At 42.3% G+C, this 20,517-nt stretch overlaps 1 protein-coding gene across 6 annotated transcripts in view; it reads left to right on the top strand.

The window, feature by feature from the left end:
• Window positions 1–20,517, top strand: part of PTPRT (protein tyrosine phosphatase receptor type T) — a 477,440-nt gene that overhangs the window by 216,948 nt on the left and 239,975 nt on the right. The window lies entirely within an intron of this gene.

Raw genomic sequence — 20,517 nt, 5'->3', positions numbered from 1 at the left:
ATGAATAGCACAATGTGGAGAACCACAACTATAAACAGTGGTTACAGAAAGAGAGATAATAATTGTTTGAATTATTTTGTCTGAGATTCCCAGGCTCAGCCTGGGGAGAAATTGTCTCTGTTCTTTCTTGGACTGAACTGAGAATATCCACAGAGGAGATTTGAAGCTGCAGTTTCTCCCAGTTTTTGTAGGACTTGAGGAAGAATGTGAACCTACTCTACCATCTATGATGGATGAGCTTGTTTGGCCAGATTTTCTATGTGCAATGCTCATTTGTGCATCTGTCCACTCCCTTCCTTGTGTATTCACAGGAAAGTAAAGGAACTTTGATTCCAAAAAGTCTTTTTTTAACCCAGGGAATGGGCACGGCCCCAAGGCTGCCTGAGCTCCAGGAGAGTTTGAACACCACTCCCAGGGATGCCCTGGGTGGGATTTTGGGGTGTCTGTGCAGGGTCAGGAGCTGCCCTGGGTGATCCTGTGGGTCCCTTCCAACTCAGGATATTCCATAATTCCATAATTTTTCTCTCTGAGGAAGTATTCCTCACTAAGATTTGCCACGTGAATGGAACAAAAGCTGTGTATAGGCCAGAGCAAGTGAAACTCCTGCACGGGCTGGGAACTGCAGATATAATCAGGAATGCTTTTATGTATCTGGAAACAGTGTGTTCCTCTAAAAGCTTGCTAATTTTATTTTTAAAAGGGAACATAAATATCTGAGTCATTCTCCCATACGTCTGCTGTTCTTCTATAGAAAATGCCTTTGCTAACAACACTTACATGTGGCTTGTCTTTTTAATGACTAAACAAGGATTTCTGAATAACAACCATCAAGCAAATTAGCAGAGATCATAAACATCCATTTTATTAATCCTGATAAAATATGCTGTGATTTCCCTCTCTGATTCAACCCTTTCTTTTATTGATAACTTCTGAGGAGGCTGCGCTTGCAGATCTGCCTGACCTCTCTAATCTTCTCTCCCAGACATGTCACACTCCTTTGGGGGAGGATTTGAGTTCTCATTCTCTGTGGTGGATTAAATAAGTGTCACTGGGTTTCTGAGTACCTTCCAGGAATTTCCTCTGAGTGAACCTTAAGTATTTTATTTGCCAAGAACTGCAGTTCCTGTAGCTGCCAGATTTGGACCCCAGTTCTCCCAGTTGGAGAACTGGAGAACTATGGCAGGGTTCAGCACTCATTTATATTAATGGTGCACCTCCAGGCATTGTTCCTCTGACCCCTGAGCTGTCCCAAACCCTTGGGCCAGGTCTGTTTTGCATTGTTCCCTCTGCATTTCATCTGAATTGGCTCCCTGATCCCATTCTTTTATTTGTTTCTTGTCACCAGTTGCCTCCTGTAGTTTGTTCCTGCTTCTCTTGACCCTCATCCCCCTTGGTAATATGGGGAGCTGGTTTGTGGGTCTGAATTCCCAGTGGTTTTACTGGGAACTTAATATTAATTCATACTTGGAGTCTGATGAGGTTGTAAATACACTCAGAAAACCACCTTTTCTTTTATTTTTAAGAGCTCTATGTGCCATTATTTAACATGTAAGAAATAATGAAATATTGGGAGCTCTCTTGCTGTTACAATAATTTTACCTCAGCATTGTTTTCTGCATAAATAAGGACTGCACCTTAGATTTGGAATAGTTCTCCTTTCTTATCCCAGTGGCAGAACAATTAGTGCATCTCTTGCTGACATGGTTATAGTCACAAGCCATCACTGCTGCTCTCTAATCTATCCAGTTCACAGGCAAATAAAATATGCCATCTTTCAGGATTGAATTACAGAATGGAAATGAAAGAAAAAAAAAAGGACTAGTAAAAAAAGTAATGCCTGAAGAGTAGCCATATTCTTCAGGGAGAAAATAAAATACCTGCTGACAGCTCTTACCTTAATGATGTTCTTGTTTCTGTCAAAACATCAGACGCCCCATCATTTTCACTGGCATTTGCAAGAGTCTTTTAAGAGATGCAGAGGAAAGCAGAGTGTTTTGATGGGTGGGGTTTTTTTCAGTTGGAATCCCTTTCCATAGACACTGTTTTTTTGTGAAAAGAATATTTTTTCTTTTTTCCCCCCCATTTGTCCCCTCTCAGGTTGATTTGAGAAGGATTTGGGAGCAAGAGGAAGGAAGTAAAGGGTAGATAAGGTATAAAATATACCCAGGGCACAAGTTCCTCTCCTGTAATGTAATTAATGGTGGGAATTGCTGCTGCACAATATCACTGCAATGGGTGCAAAAAGAGATATTTGTAACATGGGCAAGCTGGCAATGGGAACTGGGACACTCTGCCAAAAACAAACACTCTGGTGGGTTTGTATTTACAAGGTATGGGAATAAATTACACAGACTCCATTTTCTTATTGGAGGAAAATGCCCTTTCTTTATTCACATAACTCATTTTTATCCAGTTTTACAGACATCATGTGTGACTCCCATTGGTCAGGAGCTTTCTTGCCCATTATTTTATTGGTTAGTAACAAGTTGTTTTCCTGTATTGATTGGTCACTCAAATTCTCCGTGTGTGCATGCAGGGAAAGTTGTTTTTGAGAGACAGTTTTCATTTTTCTATCTAAGATGTAAAAACAGTTTATACTGGTTGTTTTTCACCCAGGAATAGATTGTTATATTAATGACCTGCTCACACCAGCATTGCTTTCACATGGGAACTTGCAAAGGGCTACCTTGACAAGGCCAGGGACTGATTCTAGGAGAAAAGGCTTGGTTTTGTGAAGCCTTTCTTTATAATTTTTCTACTTTACTGCACCAACAAGGGACTGCAGCTCGCCCTGTGCACAGGTGTAATGTCTTCAAAGAAGACCTTGGAGAAGAAACTCCAGCAAAGTTTCTCTCTCTTCCTCTATAGAAGCATCATCTAAATATGAGGAGTGGTTGTATCTGTGTTTGAGGGTGCCACCACCTGCTCTGTTCTGGGGCAGGACAGCACAGAGAGACCCCACAAACCCCTGAGAGCTGGGCATTTATGGAGCGCTGGTGGAAGGATGGCACACTCACACATCAGTGACCAGTTTACTTCTTATTCCCTTCAACAAACACTCTGGCACGCTGATTTTTCTTTTTTGTCCACTCAGATGACAGAGAGAGGATGAAACAATAGAGAAACAGAATCATGGAATCAGGGGGGATGAGGGAGGGATTCCCTGTGCAATTCCCTTTTATCCACACAGTCCTGGGTGTGTCTGACAGGCAGGGATGAGAGGGAATCCTCTGCAGCATTTGGACAGCATTTTCTCCTCTGCAAAGCTTGTTCAACACTAAGCTGCCTCTCCCAAAGTTGAATCAGTTTGTTCTTTACCTCAAGTATTCTGTATTGATCTCATCTCCTCCCTCACTGTTCTGCTGTCAGAGTCTGGGAATCAGAAGCATTTAAAATTGATGTGCCATTGAAAGCAGATCTATTCCAGCTGACACAGAGTGGATTCTAACCCTGATTTGGATTCATACCCTGGCGTGTGCTGCTTCCCACAGGTAGTATTGCTTCTTTAATTATCTGTCTCTCAGGACTTTGCTGAATCTATTCTGAAAAATTTCCAACTCTGCTGCTGCTGGGAATTAAGATGCTCTCAGCATTCATGTTTCATGGAAAGACAAGATCTTAATGTAAAAATTATCTGCTTCTCTTTTCTTGAGCAAGTTTTCAGTACTGGAGGGTTCATGCAGGGATATGGTGAACAAACAGTTCATTGTAAGATGTATGGCTCTTGATTCATTCAAAGTTTTCACTTGAATTACAGCTCTATGAAAAGTGGTTTTCTCCTTTAATTGTTTTTTACTTTCTTTCTCTATCTTCTTCCTTGACCAGATGGAGTAAAATTCAAATATAGGCAACTCTCCATTCATTCTAAGGGGCTTTTAAAGGAAATAACAGATCATGGGAAATTATATTCTTCCTCATTTCCACTCTTCAGAGCAGATTTAGATTGCCTCATTACAAGTCCTATTTTCTTTACTTTTAGAAATTTGCCTTCAAAGCTTTGTTTTCCCATTTATACCTCCAGAGAGTGGAAGTTGCCTTTCTATTTTCTGGTTTTTTTGGTTGTTTTTTTTTTTTTTTAACAAAAAAAGTTAATAGGTCTGATAGTTTAGAATGCACACTTAGGAAATGCATTTGGGAGCTCCTCTAAATGTAGGAGTCTGTATAAAACAAGATTTTACAACACTTTTTCCTTCTTGTTGTTAAATGAGCAATTTTCTGCAAATTCTGCCACATTTTGGAACCCACCTTGAAGGCTGAGGACCTTGATCCTTCAGGCCAGCACCTGTGAAAATATTGATGAAAAACGTGTCTTTATGTAAAGATAAATTTTGCTCCAGCAGAACTGTTGGAAACTGGAGTGGAACTGTTGCTGCTGCATCAAATTCTGATATTCTGCCCCTGCTCCCCACAGTTCATCTGCTGGGATCTGTTTATCTGATTAAAGGGAATAAAACAAGCAGTCCTTTAAGGCACCACATTGTACATAAGGGACACAGAGCTCTGTCAAACAACCAGAAAAGATAACCTGATAAGCAAACTGCCCTGCAAACTGCATATTGCAGGCATAAATCCTGGGGTGCTCCTGCCACTCCTTAATGCCACAGGTGGAATCACAGGATGCTTTGGGTTGGAAGGGACCTCAAAGGTCATCTTGTTTCAAAAAAAAAAAAAAAAACAAATAAAAAAGGAAGAAGTTGTGTTCTTGTGGTGGCCTGTTTGGTTCTTTATGCACTTGTGGTTTCTACCAGCTCTTCCCTGGTTATATTTGGAATCTCTTGTGTGGTGAGCACATTTTGCATAATTTAAGGTGTGTGAATGGCTGTGTTTGTGGGCAGTAAAGCCTAAGCTCTGACCATTTGTGCCTAGCTGTGAAGTGTGGACAGAGAGCAGCACAGAACCCTTTGGGAAGAGGGGCAGCACAATTCCTGTGGCCCCAGGAATGAGTCCCTGTCCATTCTGAGAACCTTGTAGGGAAAAAGAGAATGGAGTCATGTGTTTAATAGAGGTGGAATGAATCATTTAGCAAGGCTTGATCCATTGGACACACTGACCTGGATTAATGAGAAACTCTGAAGTCCAAGCAAGGAGGAACAGCAGAATGTAGATCCTACCAGCTGTGCCTTTTCAGGCTAAAGCAAATCACAGAATTTACCACTGGAAGCAAGTTTGTGTTATCATCCAGTCCTGGTGGTGGGAAAAGAAGGGTTTGTAAGTGTGTTCTATATTCAGTTTGAAGATCTTACCTGTTTCATGGGTGGCTTGTCATTTGAACCACCAGAAATGATCCATGATCCCCTTTTCCACTGCTATTCCCAACAAGTGAAACAACAGCAGTAAATCCCATAATACAGATAATATTGGGACAGAGGTAATGAGAAGATATTTTCCCACTCTGAGCCCTGCTGCATCTCTTTAGTGCTTTTTGTGTGTCAGATTACACCTGAGCCACATTAGAAGGAGCATGTAGGGGGATAGAATATAAGAAAATAAAGATAGTGTAGAAAGTAATCTTACCCCTGAGGAGTTGCAGCTGGGCCAATTATTAAAGATTAGGATCAGGGCTGACTTCAACAGGCCACAGGTGTAAGCAATGAGAAGAACATGCTATAAAAGAGTGGGGTGGCCCCTTGAGAAGGGAACTGGAGTCAGTGGCTGCTTTGTGAAGAAGGAAGAGTCAGTGCTCTGAGGAGCTGTCCACGAGAAACACCAAGAAGGTATGGGACTTTATAGATAAGGAGACACCAGTATGGGACCCATGTGATAAGGTGACAACAGAAGTAGGACTGCATTCAGTAGATGTGCTTGTGTGTTGTTCAAGATTCTCCATCTCCTGCAGGGAGGAATTGTGAAGTTTGCCATGAAATTGGCCCTGTATGGGAGAGCTGTGATATCTAAGTGCTGGTTTGAGTGTTTGAGCCCTCTGTGTTACATGAGGCTGCAGTTAATTCTGCTGAATATGTTGGGAAGGATGAAAGCTTGACGAGAAAGTCTCACAGATATGTATATTTAACAGAAAGATTTTAAATGTTGAGTCTGATGAAGGAATAGAGATGGAAGCAAGTTTTGATATAGAACAGAAGAATTGCTGAGCCAGTCTCACTGGATAACCAAGGAGGCAAAGGGTGTGTTAGTTAGAAGGGGTTTTTATGGCTTAGAGCAAAGGATAAACCCACTCCAAACAAGATGTTTTTACCAAGCAGAAAGAGAGCACAGGCAAACAAGTCAGCAAATGTGGCAAGTAGAAAAAAGGTCTCAGAATTTTCCACCGCAAGAAAACTGAAAACCAACTTCTAGCTTACACTGTAATGTACTAACTTTTAGTGATTGGAGAACAGTAACATGAATATGGTAATTACAGTAGTTATGATAGGCTATAGATAATAGTTAAGGTATAGATTGGTTCTACTGTATGAAGATGCTCAGCAAAGAAAAGTCTATAATGCATTGTAACCAAAACCAAAGGGTCTCCAGGCCTGCCTGCAGCTGGAGCTGACAGCTGTGGGCACAGCTCTGTGACCCACCACCCTGGACTGCTGTAACACCTTAGATACAATAAACTGCATTTTGGAGAGCCCCTGGAGTCCCTCATCCCTCATACAGGCTCTTACATGAATATGTTACAGTGACATCCTGAGGGATGTTTTTTAACCAGGAACACAAGAATCCCACAACTGCAAACTGACTTCTCCACGTGGGCAGGCATTTATCAGCCATGAAGAGAGACAGGGACTCATGAGATGGTCAAAGAATCTCAATTTATTGTGAAGTACAAATACTTATATAGTATTTTAGGAAGGCTAGTAATGTTTTGCCACAATGATTGGGTTAATGGTCACACAAACAAACTTCTGCATTTTAAAGATCTCTTGCTTGCAGAAGTCTGATGTAATTTTCTTTTTCTGGTAAGTCAGTCTGATTGAAGCTTCTTGCAATCTTGATTTAATCCTCAAAGTTCTGTTTGCTCTTGCCAAGCCTTTTGTCTATCAAATCTCTTATGCTAACCAGGTCCAAAGCCCATCATCTGTCTTGTGTATCTCCCAATAGGTACTGAGCATTTTTGTTTGTTTTTGTGTAAGAATACAATGCCTTCAGATTTATTTCACACCTAATTGTGAGATGCATGTGCCGCTCTGATCCACATAAATCACTTCTCATTGAAAAACCTTGTCTGCAAACACAATTGAGTTTAACATCCAGCACTTCAACTGAGCCATAAAGAAATATGTCCCAATGTGACATTAGCTTAAGCAAAAGCATTCATTCTCTCTTAATTCCAGTGGAATTGAATACAAGACAGGCTGCTCAGAGACAAATTGCTGCTGCTGCCCTACCTCAGCTCACCTGCAGGAGTTTGTTATCTTAAGAAAGGGTGAGGTGTGTCTTGATTGTCATTACTGGCTCTTTTGCTGTCTGAACACTACAGCTCCTTTAGAAAATCTTGATTCACAGGCTTAGAATCTAAATCTGTTCTGTGATTTTTGGGGATAGGAATTGGGTGCAATTTAGAGGCAAATTAATGCAGCTGAGTAATTAATCCTGTCAGAGGTAACTTCTAAAATCTCCACTTTGGTGTGGCTGTGCTCCTTTCAGGTGGTTACCCTGGGTCTCTGAGGGACCCTGCTGATTGGAGAGGCAGATACTGCTGGTGCTGAACATGGCAAGGAGATTGAGCTTAATGAGTCAAAGAAATCAAGGAGTTTGTAACGCCCAATTCAAGTTAAAAACCACTTAAAAGATGCTTGGAAAGGGCCATGTGGGTCAAGTTAGCTAATTGTGCATGCCAATTTGTGGATTCTATTCTGGCCACTGAATGCAGGCACAGCTGGGGATACCTGTGGGATGGTGCCATGGGAGCAGAGTGTGAGCTGCTTTCTGTTGTGCTGCCTGCTGTCTCCACACAGTCAAAGCTCAGCAAAAGCCTCTGTGTACCTTATGCTGGTAAGACAAGCTGCACCACAGCCTAGTTTTAATTCTTTAATGTATTTTGCTTCCTTGTGTTGAATAATGCAAGTTGGTTTTTTTTTGTTTGGCATGTTTCTGTTTTGTTTTTTTTATCTTAATGTTTTTTTTTTCAGGTAGCTGGGGATCTGCTCTTAGTTCTTAAGGGTTCTTTTTGGCAGGTAGATCTTTAAAAGTCCAGATCTTTAAAAATCAAGCCCTTGTTTATGCCTGCAGTGAAAACAGGCTTAAACATATAAGTGTAAATTACAGCAGCAGCTCTGATGAACACATACACAAAACCTTTATGAAAATATTGGTTTTCTGATGAAGAGAAGCTTCAGTATGCTGCAAGCACAAAATTGACAATCTGTGGAGCTGCCACAACTCCCTACACCCCTCTCTGGCTTTACAAGGACAGTATTTCCCTAGTCCTGAGCCTGTTCCAGGCTGCTATTGTGTGCATATCCTTGAACTTTGGAGCTGTGTGTGCCATTGTGAGCTGGGCGTGCTCTGCAGAGCCCCAGAACCAGTTCCAGCAATTCTGTTCTCAGTGGGAAGAGCTCAAGGAGCAGCTCAGCAGGGAGCACTGAGCTTTGACAAGGTGCTCCTTGGGAATCCAGCAGTTTTCTGTGATGGTGTTCACAGGGGTCTGAGGATGAGGGAAGAGATGAGGATCTGACTCCATGTTTCAGAAGGCTGATTTATTATTTTAATATATATATTACATTAAAACGATACTAAAAGAATAGAAGAAAAGGTTTCATCAGAAGAACAGAATGGCTAAGAATAGAATAGCGAAGAATGATAACAAAGGTTTGTGGCTCGGACTCTCTGTCTGAGCCAGCTGACTGTGATTGGCCATTAATTATAAACAATTACATAAGACCAATCACAGATGCACCTGTTGCATTCCACAGCAGCAGATAACCATTGTTTACATTTTGTTCCTGAGGCTTCCCAGCTTCTCAGGAGGAAAAATCCTAAAGAAAGGATTTTTCATAAAAAGATGTCTGTGACAGCTCTCCTGGACCACTCTTCTGTCCAGGACCTTGAACAAGACACAATCCTCTTTCCTGGTGCCTGGGTTTGTGATCCTGCTCAGTTCCCTGGTCCTGTCTCAGGGCCATGAGCTACTGGGGGGTATGCAGCTTCACCTATAGCTCTTACAGAGGCATTGTGCTGGATTTCCCAGCTAAAGGATCGCTTCTGTCTGCAGCAGAGGTGGCAGGGGACATTGCCTGCTGGCCTTCCTGTTGTCCCTGGTCACCCTCTGGAGTTGTCATTTCAATGAATAAGATGGAAGAGCCAGCAGTATCTTCCTTTTTTTTTTTTTTTGTTCTGTTCCTACCTGCTGTGGTAGTGCCTCATAAATAAGGGCCTTAAACTCATGGTTAAATTTAATAACTATCTGTAAAAGTCATTTTAGTACTGAAACCCTTTGTTGTGGGACAGAGCTCACTCACAGCCTCTCTGGTGTTTGTGTTTCCTTTACAAAACCTTGGGCAGTGTTCCAGCACAAGCACCCCTGATCTGGGAGGTGGGATGGAATGTTAACAAAGTGATTTCCACAGATCCACAAGATTATTTAAGTATAAGAACTGGGATCCAGACCTGGTGCCACAGGCAGTTAGGAGCTGTAAGTTAAAATTGCAGGGCTGGGTGTAATGGATTGGCAGTAATGCAGCACTTGGAATTCATTTGGCATTTACATGCACAGTAAATTCCAAATGAGCTCCTAAGAACCCTATAAAAAGAAAGAAAGGGTGTATGTGAAGCACTTGTTTCTCCCTGTGACATATATCCTCTGTGTTCTAGGTTATAACCTGCCTTTGTATCATTGGGAAGATCTTTTAATTTATACAAAGAGGTGATTTACATTCCTAGATAAAGTCCAGGCATTTCCAATAACATCAGGATAAGTGAAGCACTGTTTTCTTTGCAGCTGAAGCTTGGAGTTTCTGTGTGAATTCATCTCAGTTTAACTGCCCATGTTTCAGGGCAGCTTGCTTTTATGCAGTGAATATTGGTAGATCTCAAAGAAATATAGCCCCAGATTTTATTGCCAATGAAGGGAATGCCTGCCAGTGGCGTGGCAGATCGTGTTCAACCTGGCAGCTGGTGACAGATGTGGCTGTAATAGCTCTAAATCACTGTGTGGACTCACTGTATTCCATATTTTACTCAACTTCCAATAAGAGTCGTGCAAATAAATTAAAGTGCAGCTGTCAAGATCAGCAGCAGAGTTGAAGGCGTACATATAATATAAAGTATTCAAGAGCTGATGCTTTTTCCTGGAAAAAAAAATGTTGAAATGTGTTTTCTTAGATGAAAGCAGCAGATTTGTTTCCCCTGTTTGTTTTTCTTGTCTTGCTTTTAATAATCAAGAGCACTTGTAATCAAGTTTCAGCTCCCAGAGGGGTTTGTTACAGTTTTGGGTTGGTTCTGTATCTGTTCCATTACTCCCAGTGCATCCTTTTCTGGTTATTCCATCACTTAAATTCCCAGTGCACCCTTTTCTGGTTATTCCATCACTTAAACTCTGCTGAAATGAGATCCTGTAATGCTGGGTTTAGGGAGTAGAATACCTGTGCATGAACCAACCACAGCAGCTCAGAAGGTGCAGATGGGTTTAGCTCAGTTCTTGCCTTTTATGAAATTATTGCACACTTCTTAAAACAAGGGTTTTTTGTAATCTTATCACAAACCATCAGCACACAGCTCCATTTAAACCCCCATTAATCCCTCTGTGCCCCAGCTCTGGGTGTCACCAGGGTGTGCCTGGCAGACTCAGGAGCTCCTCAGCAATTCCATTTGTCTGCAGTCACTTTGTACCCAGCTGTCACCTCCTGTTTTGTCTCTGAGCTGCTGGCTCTGCTCTTGCCTGGGTTTGGGAGGGATTTGAGCCAGGCTTGGAGGCAAGGCTTCACCCTCTCACCTTGCAGTGCCTTTCTTGATTTTTCCATTATTTCCTATTTCCTGATACTCTGGGATCTGATCAAACATTCCTGTTGTGGTGGAAGGCACAGGCAGCCATGTAGAAGTTAATTTTCCCTCACTCCCATGTTTTGTCCCCGATCCCTGCAGAGTTTTTGGCAGCTATCAGTTAATGGAATTAGCTCTTGGAATTTGCCTGTGCTCAGATCCACAGAGCTATTGTTGTTGAAACAATTTTAGAAAGCATTAGGTGTTTCCACCTTGCATAGAGTGCTCTTCCTTCCAGCCTGGCTGCAGCCACCTGTTCAATGAACTGCATTCATCAAGTCATTTTTAATCACGTTCATTGGACTAGGGAGCTGTGCCAGGGTCCTAATAAGCAACAAATGGGTTCAGAGCAGATTCTGTTAGAAAATGGTTTCCTGTGGTGCTGGTTCTTATCGGCTTGCCTGTGAAGGATAAGGAATCATCAACATTTCAGATTACTGAGGAATAAAAGAGCAGAAACTTGGCTGATTTGCATCACAGTGGTAACTCCATTTATTTTGGACATGTACCAGCATAAACTAGAGAAGAATTGGGCACAGAGCCAAAGAATTATTGTATTTCTTAAATTATTAAGTGAATCTACAAGGAGCTAAGCTGGTGAATGGGTAACAAGCTATTCATTAAAGCCAAGCACTGCACCATCACCTGTGCCTGCCTGTTCTTAACTCCAGAGATGTTCTGCTGTTCTTAAGGACACCTTGCATAGAGCAATTCTGAGTTTAGCATTAAGAATTTGGCTTGAAGCAAAAAGAGTTTGTTTTTAGTAGCCTTACAAGCAGAAGAACCTTTTAGTGCAAGTATTTTGAGCAAGATTTGACCTGCAGTATTCATTGTTCCTCTGAAGGTGATGATTATGTCTAGCAATTCACTTCTGGAGTTTTGTACTTGAGACTCATGCAGGGAATGTAAATTTACAAGTTGGAGCAACAAATGGTTTTCTGTGGCATTGAACCAAGGTCTCATCAGGTATTACCTGGAGCTTATTTGGACAATGGAGGTTTATGCTACTAAAGATGGGAAATAGGAGAAAAATGGAAGAATTGAACACTTTACTGTGCTTATTTGGGTCAGGTCCTTTCATAAGTTGCACAAGACCCTCTGAGGTGTTTGTGCTGCTGTTCTTCCCTCAGGTGCTTTGATTCAATGAAAATCTGCAGTTCTGTTTCATGGGGAGATGTGTAGGGATTGAATGTTTCCCCAGGTGCCTGACAGGCATTACTGACAGGGTGAAGGGTGAGTTTTGATCCCATGCTTGATAATTACATGGTGATAAAACCACTAACAGGCATTCCTGGTGGTGGAAGTGACAGCTGATTCAGTGACTCCTCTGCTTTAAAATTTGCTTTGATTTGCATCAAAAGGAATTCCACATGTATAAAGTAATGGGGAAATAAACCCTCATGTGTTCTAGCTCATTTTATGCGTGTAAAAAACACATAATCAACTTGTGACATTTTGATTCAATGTGAAAGGTGCAGCTCTAGAACTGTAAACAAAGATTTCAAAATTGTGGCATTTCCTTGGTGATCTTCCTTATCCATCAGTGCTTAAAGTCACAGAGAAATATAATCAAACATACTGAGTGAACACATACAGTCCTTTTACCAAGTGATATGCATCTCTTACAAGGGAGGAAAAATAATTTTCTAAATCATGATTTGAAGCTCTAATGCAGGAAGAAAACTTCTTGTACCTACTCCTGTGTTGGTCACTTTGCATTTTTCCTGCTGATTCTTCAGTTTTGCAGGATGACAAGTTGTTCAGGCTGCTGCTAATTATGTGCTCAGTGTTATGGTAATTGGCATCTCTCGGTTTTGTTGTTATGGCTACAGAGTCCCTGGTAACAGGCTGGCGATGCAGGGAGGCTGCAGCCTGTCCTGCTGGTGACACTCCTCTCTGCCCTGCCTGCCCACATGGGCTGTTACCAGCTGCTGCAGGGACTGTGCAGAGGGCTTAGCACCAGAACATCACAGAAATGCAAGTTCTGCAGGTCTGTCCATATATAAACACATTTCATCCATTTTTCTCAGTCAGAAGTGACCTTAAATCCCACTCTGCACTCAGTGAAGTGCAGCAGAAGGCTTGACCTTATGCTTAGGTAATCTGCTGTCCTCATTTCACCCAGAAAACCTGAGCTGCTGTTCCTTGATGAACCTTGACTTGTTTGGGGGCCATCCTTAGGGAAAACAGATAGTGGGAATTGGCAGGTTGTATATCAAATCTTGTTATACCAGTGTGCATCATCCTGAAAGGGTGACCAGCCAGTATGATCTTTCTACTGCTGTGATTAGTGTTTTTTAAAAAGTTTCCCTTGTGTCCTAGTAGATTTTCCATCTTCTTTTCTCTGGTGTTTTTAGCTTTTGCAGCATATGCAGAATCTCAGGAATTTAGTCAATGTATGCCTGTAGGGGAGCAGACTATGTAAGGAACTCTCAGCTGATTAAATCAGTAAATCCAAATTGAATCTGGACCTTCTGAGGAAAGCCCAGGTTCAATTTGCATTGACTGGGGGAGTGATAATACACTGTGAGCAGAAAGCTCTGCACAGGAAAGTGCTCCAGTGAAGAACCACCAGCACTCCTTAGTCATATACTCAGATATTGCCTGGACATCTGCAGACTCTGCTTTAGGAAGATTTGTGGCACAGTAAATATTTGTCTTACAGCTCCTTGAAAAAGCCTTTGAACATGTAATTTCTACTTTTAAAACATACAATTTGTATTAGGGGTTTTCTTTGAAGGAACCTGACTCGAGGCTTTGGTGGACCTGCATAAAATTTGTTATTATGGGAATGAAACACAGCTTCTCCTCTAGATGGACAGATTTTTCTTACATAACCCCAAATACAGAAGGATCCAGACTGTGCAGGACCCAAAGCTGAATTAACACTGCTTTTAAAATAAAGACCCATTAAAAATCACTTAAGTTCTATAATTTTAGCTCCATAAGCCATAATGCATCTCTTTCAAGTATTTTGTCTGGTGGTAGATCTTGTTTTTATCAACTGTCCCAGGGGAGAGACAGCAGCCAATAAGAAAGAATAAAGAATTCATTAACTAACTGCAGATATTCTTGGAATTATTGGCAGTCTTATAAAAAAAAGTAAAACTGGAACCTCCAGAATCCTGGATCTCTGGTGGCCTCTAAGCCTTTAGGGTTAATAGGATCAACTCTGAGGTGTTTTTGCACTTTCATTCTGAAGCAGAATGTTTGTTCCTTCCATTGGGGAAATAAAACAGTTGAAATACATCAGCCTAACTGCAGACATTCCTTTTGGGAGCACATCTCTGTGGCAAGCAGGATTTCTCTTGAGTGTGCTGTACTCTGGAGATGCTGCTTTGTGCCTTAGAGGTGGAAGAGATCCCTTTGTGCTCTGGAAATTGCCATAGCACTTGGAGTTGTTCTTCCTGGTGTTTAACTACCTGGACAAGGGTTGTTTTTGTCACTACAAGCAAAGATTGTTGCCATGCAGGCTTTGTAATAAACCCATAGGTTGCTTATGCAGCTGTGTAGGCAGCATGGCTTTTGTGGCAGCAGAACAGTAATTGGTAATGGACCTGGCTCTTTTTCACACTTTGTTGTCAATAAAAGGAAGGATGATTAACCTTCATCTTGAATTTCTGGGATGAAATGTGCTACTTTAGGTGTAAACCATAGGACAGTTTCTGTAGGTGGTATTTCTGGGAATGTTTTGGAACCTGCATGAGGAACATTTAAATATCCCTGATATCCAGTTATTCAAGTAGTTTCTTCAGGTTTCCTGGGGTGCCCATCTGTTCTTACCCCAGAGAAAGGAGTAAAGTGAGAAAACTTTTAAATTTGAATGAAGCATAGCTGTGATAACAGCAAATCCTGCTCTTCCCTTGGGCTGTTAATGTTCCCAGGTCTGTAATTTCAGCCAGTTAAGGCAGGAGCAATGAGTGCCCAAAATGAGCACTCAGCCAAGTACCTTGGAATGAGTCATGTGTGCTTCAGCCAAGTTCCACACTGAGATCACAGCTGTGCTCCTGCTCAGCTGATCCCCAGAAAACCTGCACTCAGGTGAGCACCCACTCTGACACCTGGCTGCTTGGATGTGGAAATTGATAAAGGTGTGCAGGTACTGATTGGGGGCACAGCCCTTTTCATGTTTGTGTCATGTCTGCTTTAGTGTATCTGATGGATGAGGCTGTCCAAGTGGTTTGGGTCCAAAGAGAAGGGCGAGATGTGGAAACCCAAATGTGGAATTCCCAGCACAGGAATATTTCCATGTCTGCTCTGGGGTGCCCTGTCCCCCAGGGCAGCACTGACTCTGACCCTCATTCATGGAGAAAGTTTCCCAGACTTCAAGATAGACTGGAATTCACAAAAGTGTGCAATAGATTGTGGAGAGCAGTGTAGGTGTCATCCCTTGGTGAGAAATTGAGGTTTTGGGATTTTTAGTTTGTTGTGGATGGGAGCAAGATGGAGGGCACAGGGTGTCATCCTGGGTTTCTTCTTCATGCTGCTTCTTCCTCCTTCTCCATGGGTTTGGGTGGCGTTTTGTAATTGGGCAGAAAAGTCCCATTGAGGCCTCTTTGGGATCAGTTATTGGGTTAAAAGGGAAAATAATCCAGGTGTCAGTTCTTAATTGGATAGTTTAGTCTTAAAAGACCTTGTAACAAGAGATCGTTGGCCATTTTGTGCCTTCTAATGAAAAGCTCCACAACTCACAGTAATGAGACTGTTTTACTGATAAGAAATAATAAATGCTGAGTCCAAACATGAACTCCTGTCTCAAGTGCCTTCAATCCAGACCCAGAGAAACCAGCAACTGAGACCCCCACACCTGGATAGTTTTCCAGATGCTGCTTCAGGGTATAGAGCTGAAAAACCTGGAAAGTTCCTTGGGGTGTTCCCCCTGAGATCCCTGATGGCACATTTGCTATCTGCTATTCCAGCCTCAGCTTTCTTTGTGTTAAATTTGACTTGCTTCCTCATGGTCAAATGTGATCCTTCCTTTCCTGTGACAGATCTGTCACAGGGAAACAAATGCTTAAGTGAGAACATTTTTCTTTATGGACTGAAAAACCCTAAATTTGTGTGTCAAGCCTGGCACACTCTTCTTTGTAGGAGGTCATAAAGTCTGTAGGCTGGAACACAAGCCTCCATTCAGTCTCTGGCCCTGCAGCCATCCATTAATCATTATTTCCAGATACAAACCAATATATTCCTATTGTTTCACCAGGGTTTTGTGTGGATTAACTGTGGGCAGAGCGTGGAAGTGCCCCGAGTGGAGCCAGCTCTGGGTGCAGGTTGTGCCTGAGAGAGGAGGGATCAGTGTCAGTGCCTGGGACATGGTTGAGTCTGTGACTCACTGCCATGTACTCTCTCCTATTTAACTCCAGCCTGGCTGGTTCCTCTGTTTCTGACTGTTCCCCATCAGTCCTGCACAGCCCAGGGATGTAAAGGACAATGGGATTTTTACTGCCCAGATGAAGTGAAGCACCCTGCCTCAGGCTTTTCCTGCAAACCTAGCAGGTTGCTATGGATTAAGCTCCTTAATCAATCCAGGCAAACCATTCCATGCTGCTTCCTGGTGGTCAATACCTCCAATCACTTGCCATTTCAGCAGCTTAGAGACTAATGATCCTTCACTCTGCACACAGGGATGTGCCAGAAAGCAGAAGTTGCTAAATATCCACTCTAGGCAGAGCTGTAAAATCCTTTTGCCTCTGTCCTTTCCCACCACCATCAGCTGGTAGCATAGCAACTGCTGAAGCTGCTTGAACTTGAGTTGACCTGAAATTACATGTTTCTCAGTTTACGTGTTTATTAACACCTTTCTACTTTTTTTAGTGCTTGTTAAGATTACATTTTTCGGTCCCTGTGGGATATTAGCAGCTTGTTCATGCAGAAAGCAGAAATAGACTTAATGCCATGTGATGGATGAGCTCAGATGGACCCTGGGATTGGAAACATGAGGGAGAGTTGAAGGTGGCCCTGAGCAGTGACTGGTGGAGAGACCCTTGGTTCTGGTAGGATGTGCATGCAGATTTCCATTTAATTGTACAGAACTGGAGGAGCAGCATCTCATAGGCTGGTTTTTCAGAATTCAGTGATGGAGAATTGGCTGTTAAAGGCAGCAGAGATTGTAGTGCCCTGGGATTTCTCACCTGGGGGAGAGAAAACTCAGACACAGGTTCATGAGTAACCTGCAGCTTGAAAGATTGTTTGTCCAGGTGCAGTTGGAGCAATTTCTAGAGGAGGAATCAGTGTTTTGACCAGAGTTTCTTGATGCTTAGTTCTCATACTTCTGTAATTACTGTATTCAGATATGCTCATACATGTTAATGATACGTTCAGATATGTTGAAGCCTAGCTTGTATTTCTTCATGGTTATTCCCAGATTAATATAAGACCTTAGTCCACATTCAGGTGATGTGCCTGTTATCAACTCCAAGAAATGAGGGAAGCAGCAAAAATTAAAAATTATTAATTGTTGTGTAAGGAAAATACAGGACTTGGTTCAGGCATGCTGGACATGCTCGTTGTGGAGCAAAATGGAGCAGTCAGATGCTGCACAAAGTCATGGCCTCTTTATTTTTACTGGTATTTTGGTCAAATGAAACCTGAACCATTTTCTGTGTGTGACACAATCTCAGCAGATGGAATTGAGATGCTCCATTCTCAGAACAGTCTTAGTAAGAGAATGAAATCCTTTCCCCAGCAGGCACTTTGAGCACTGAATGATTAAATCAGAGTGATGCTGTCATCACTGTCACATGCTCTGGCTGCATGGATAAAAGGAAAGTGAGTTGGGCTCACCTTTCCCAGACAAAGGCATCATCATTTATCTTCATGGGATGGGTTTAGACTGCAGTACCTGAGTTCTGCCCTCAGTGAGGGCTTTCAGAGAGGATTCAAGGGGCTTAGAGCTGCTCAGTGTTATTTCTTGGCTTTGCCCTGAACAGACTGATCCAGCACCTCTCTGTGTTTCACACTGAGGGCCATGAGCTGAGAAAATAAAGAGTAAGGAGGTAAAATGCATGTTACCTCTATTTTAATACCAGTCAAAAGATGGGGGGATCAGGGAGCAATTAATTTTTTCTGTCTTAGATGTGTGCCTTAAGGTGAGCCTATTCTCTCCATCAACAGTTGAGGGAACCTGAGATAATTAGTGCAGGCTGGAACATGGAGAAACTACATAATGAAAGTCAAGCTAATTGTAATCAGCTCCTGGATGGCCAAAAGTCCTTGTGTTGGACCTCTTGTGATCCAACATGAAAGATCCCTGTAAAGAGGGTGCATCCCAGAAGCAGCAAGAAGCACAGCACTGCTCTTCTCCATGATGTGCTTCTGTAGCTGTTTTGCAGTTGACAAAGTGAGAAAATTACATGTGCTTTAAGACTGAGAGTGAATTGTCCATGATTCCAGCCCTGGGGATCCTGTCATTCCTGGAGATTGTCTCCAGGGCAGCACTCCCATCCAAGGCCTGCCTGCTGGCCTCACCCTGCACGAGGCTTGGGAATGTTTTGCTGCAGAACTGGAGATTCCTACACATCAACAGTGAGTCTATGGCCACCTTTTTAACTCTGTTACAGTGCAAATGATGACTCAAAGAGAAGCATTCAGGTCTAATCTATGTGAGTCCTTGTAATGAGCTTTACAATTAGAGCACAGACTCTTCCACCTAATTCACTTAATTTACACTGGGAAATGAGATACTGTTCAACTAATCCGATGCTATTTTCTTTATTAGAGAATGAAAGCATCCTCTGAGGCTCTGGTGGGATTCAGGCTAAGCTTCTGAGGCACAAATAGTGTGAAATGCTAATGAATTAGCATGCTGCTGTAATTCCCACTCAGGATCTGGTGCCCCTCTCCTTTAGCCTCTCACACCATTGGAAGGGCTGGCAGGAGGCCCTGGGTTTGCACCAGCCCTTTGGGCCCTCAGGGTGGCTCTGTAAATGTTTGATAAGGTGACACTGATAGAGATGGACCTTCTTCAAGCAGGGTTTGTTCCAGAATGCAGTGCTCTCAGGTGTTTTCTTGATTTTTTTAAGATTTTCTAAGCCTTCTGATGTTTACATTCTTGTAATGCACTTTCTGACATGCTTTCTGTAAATATTGTTTTGCATTTTTTTATGGAGGAGGAGAAATTTGATGGACTGTTGGTTTGTCCAGTGTGATTGGAGAGGTGGCACTGTCACCCTCCAATCCACTGTCACTTTTGGAAAACTATAAATGTTGGAGTCAGAAAAAAAACTTCGCTTTTTTACCTTGGAAAGAGCAGTGAGTCCACGTTGTGTTGTTTCATGTCCTGTAGTGACATTCAGGAAAGGGTTAAGAGCTTTACTCCTGCTTTGCAGCAACTCTTGTGACGGTTTTTGTGTTCTCTTTAATCCTTGACAGCCCAGTTGTGTAATTTAGAACACATGTTCAAGTCACCAAGGGACATTTCCTCCTCTTCTTGAGGGGACAATACAGAGGGAATGTTTTATCTGTTTTCATCAAGCTGATGGATCAAGTTCTCCCTTCATATCTGTGTACTGCACCTGTGCTGTTGGGAGATGTTGAGGGAATAGCCTGTAGTTTTTGAGTTTGGGGTTTTGAGGGGATGATAGAAGACAAGCATCCTGCCAAATATTGAGTTTCTTGCTCCACTGGCTTTCTTTGGTGTCATTGATTGCTGTCCCCTGGGTTCTGCTCATCTTTTCATTGCTGTTATGCCGATTCTCTGACCACTTTCCTCAATATTTCACATTTTCTGGCTCATTTTTACTTTCTCCTTTGCTTTTTGTACGTTAAATGTGTGCTGAGTTCCCTGCAGACAGAAGCAGCAGCTCTTGAGGGAAAAGGAAAAGAGAAAAAAACCACATTTTTCTGGCAAATGAGTATTTTATATCACAGAGCACTAAAGTCACTTATTGCTGTGTTGGGAAGAAGCACCAGATGGAGGGCTGTGACATGGAGTTTGTGACAGGATCCAAAGAACAGAGCTCCATCCCACAGTACAGGAATGCTCACAGAGGAGAAGGTGCAAAGGTGATGTTTGCCTGCTGGGAATGCTCTGGGTGGTTTGACTACAAACTCAAACAGTAAATGCTTTGCACCTCTGAAATTTATAAATCTATGAAACCATCACCCCTTGGTCTATAGGCTGTAGAAATCCTAAACCTGCCTCTTCTCTCACTTTTCTGCATTTTTTGCTTTAATTAAATATTCAGAATTAGTTCTGATCACTTTTCCTGGGGCTCAGACTGACCACATCATTCCCTGGTGCAATTAATTCACCTGTCCAGGTGAATTAATTAATCATTTATTGCTGCTGCCGGCACACTCCTATAGCACTTGACATGTGCCACTGCTGTCAGCCTGTCACAGTGCTGAGAGACACATCTGAATTTCTCTCTTAGACAAAATCTATTACTGCAGTGTCAGCACAATGAAATCTTCTCAGGCTAAGTATTGTAAAATCCAGGTGCCTTCTTTCTTTTGTGTATTAAATGGAACTGGAAGTTTGGACCATCACTAGAAAACGAAATTTACCTGCTGCATTTATGAAGAGTGGAAAAAAGCAATGCCAGTATAAATATTGACATTCAAGGCTCTGAAGACTCATTGTTATTGTAT

The sequence above is a fragment of the Melozone crissalis genome, unplaced genomic scaffold (genome assembly GCF_028551555.1).
Source record: "Melozone crissalis strain CALT ecotype California unplaced genomic scaffold, PUWL_Pcris_2 ptg000017l_1, whole genome shotgun sequence".
In the NCBI taxonomy this organism is placed as follows: domain Eukaryota; kingdom Metazoa; phylum Chordata; class Aves; order Passeriformes; family Passerellidae; genus Melozone; species Melozone crissalis.
Note: the sequence above shows the minus strand (reverse complement) of the source record. Positions and strands in the feature narration are given on the sequence as shown.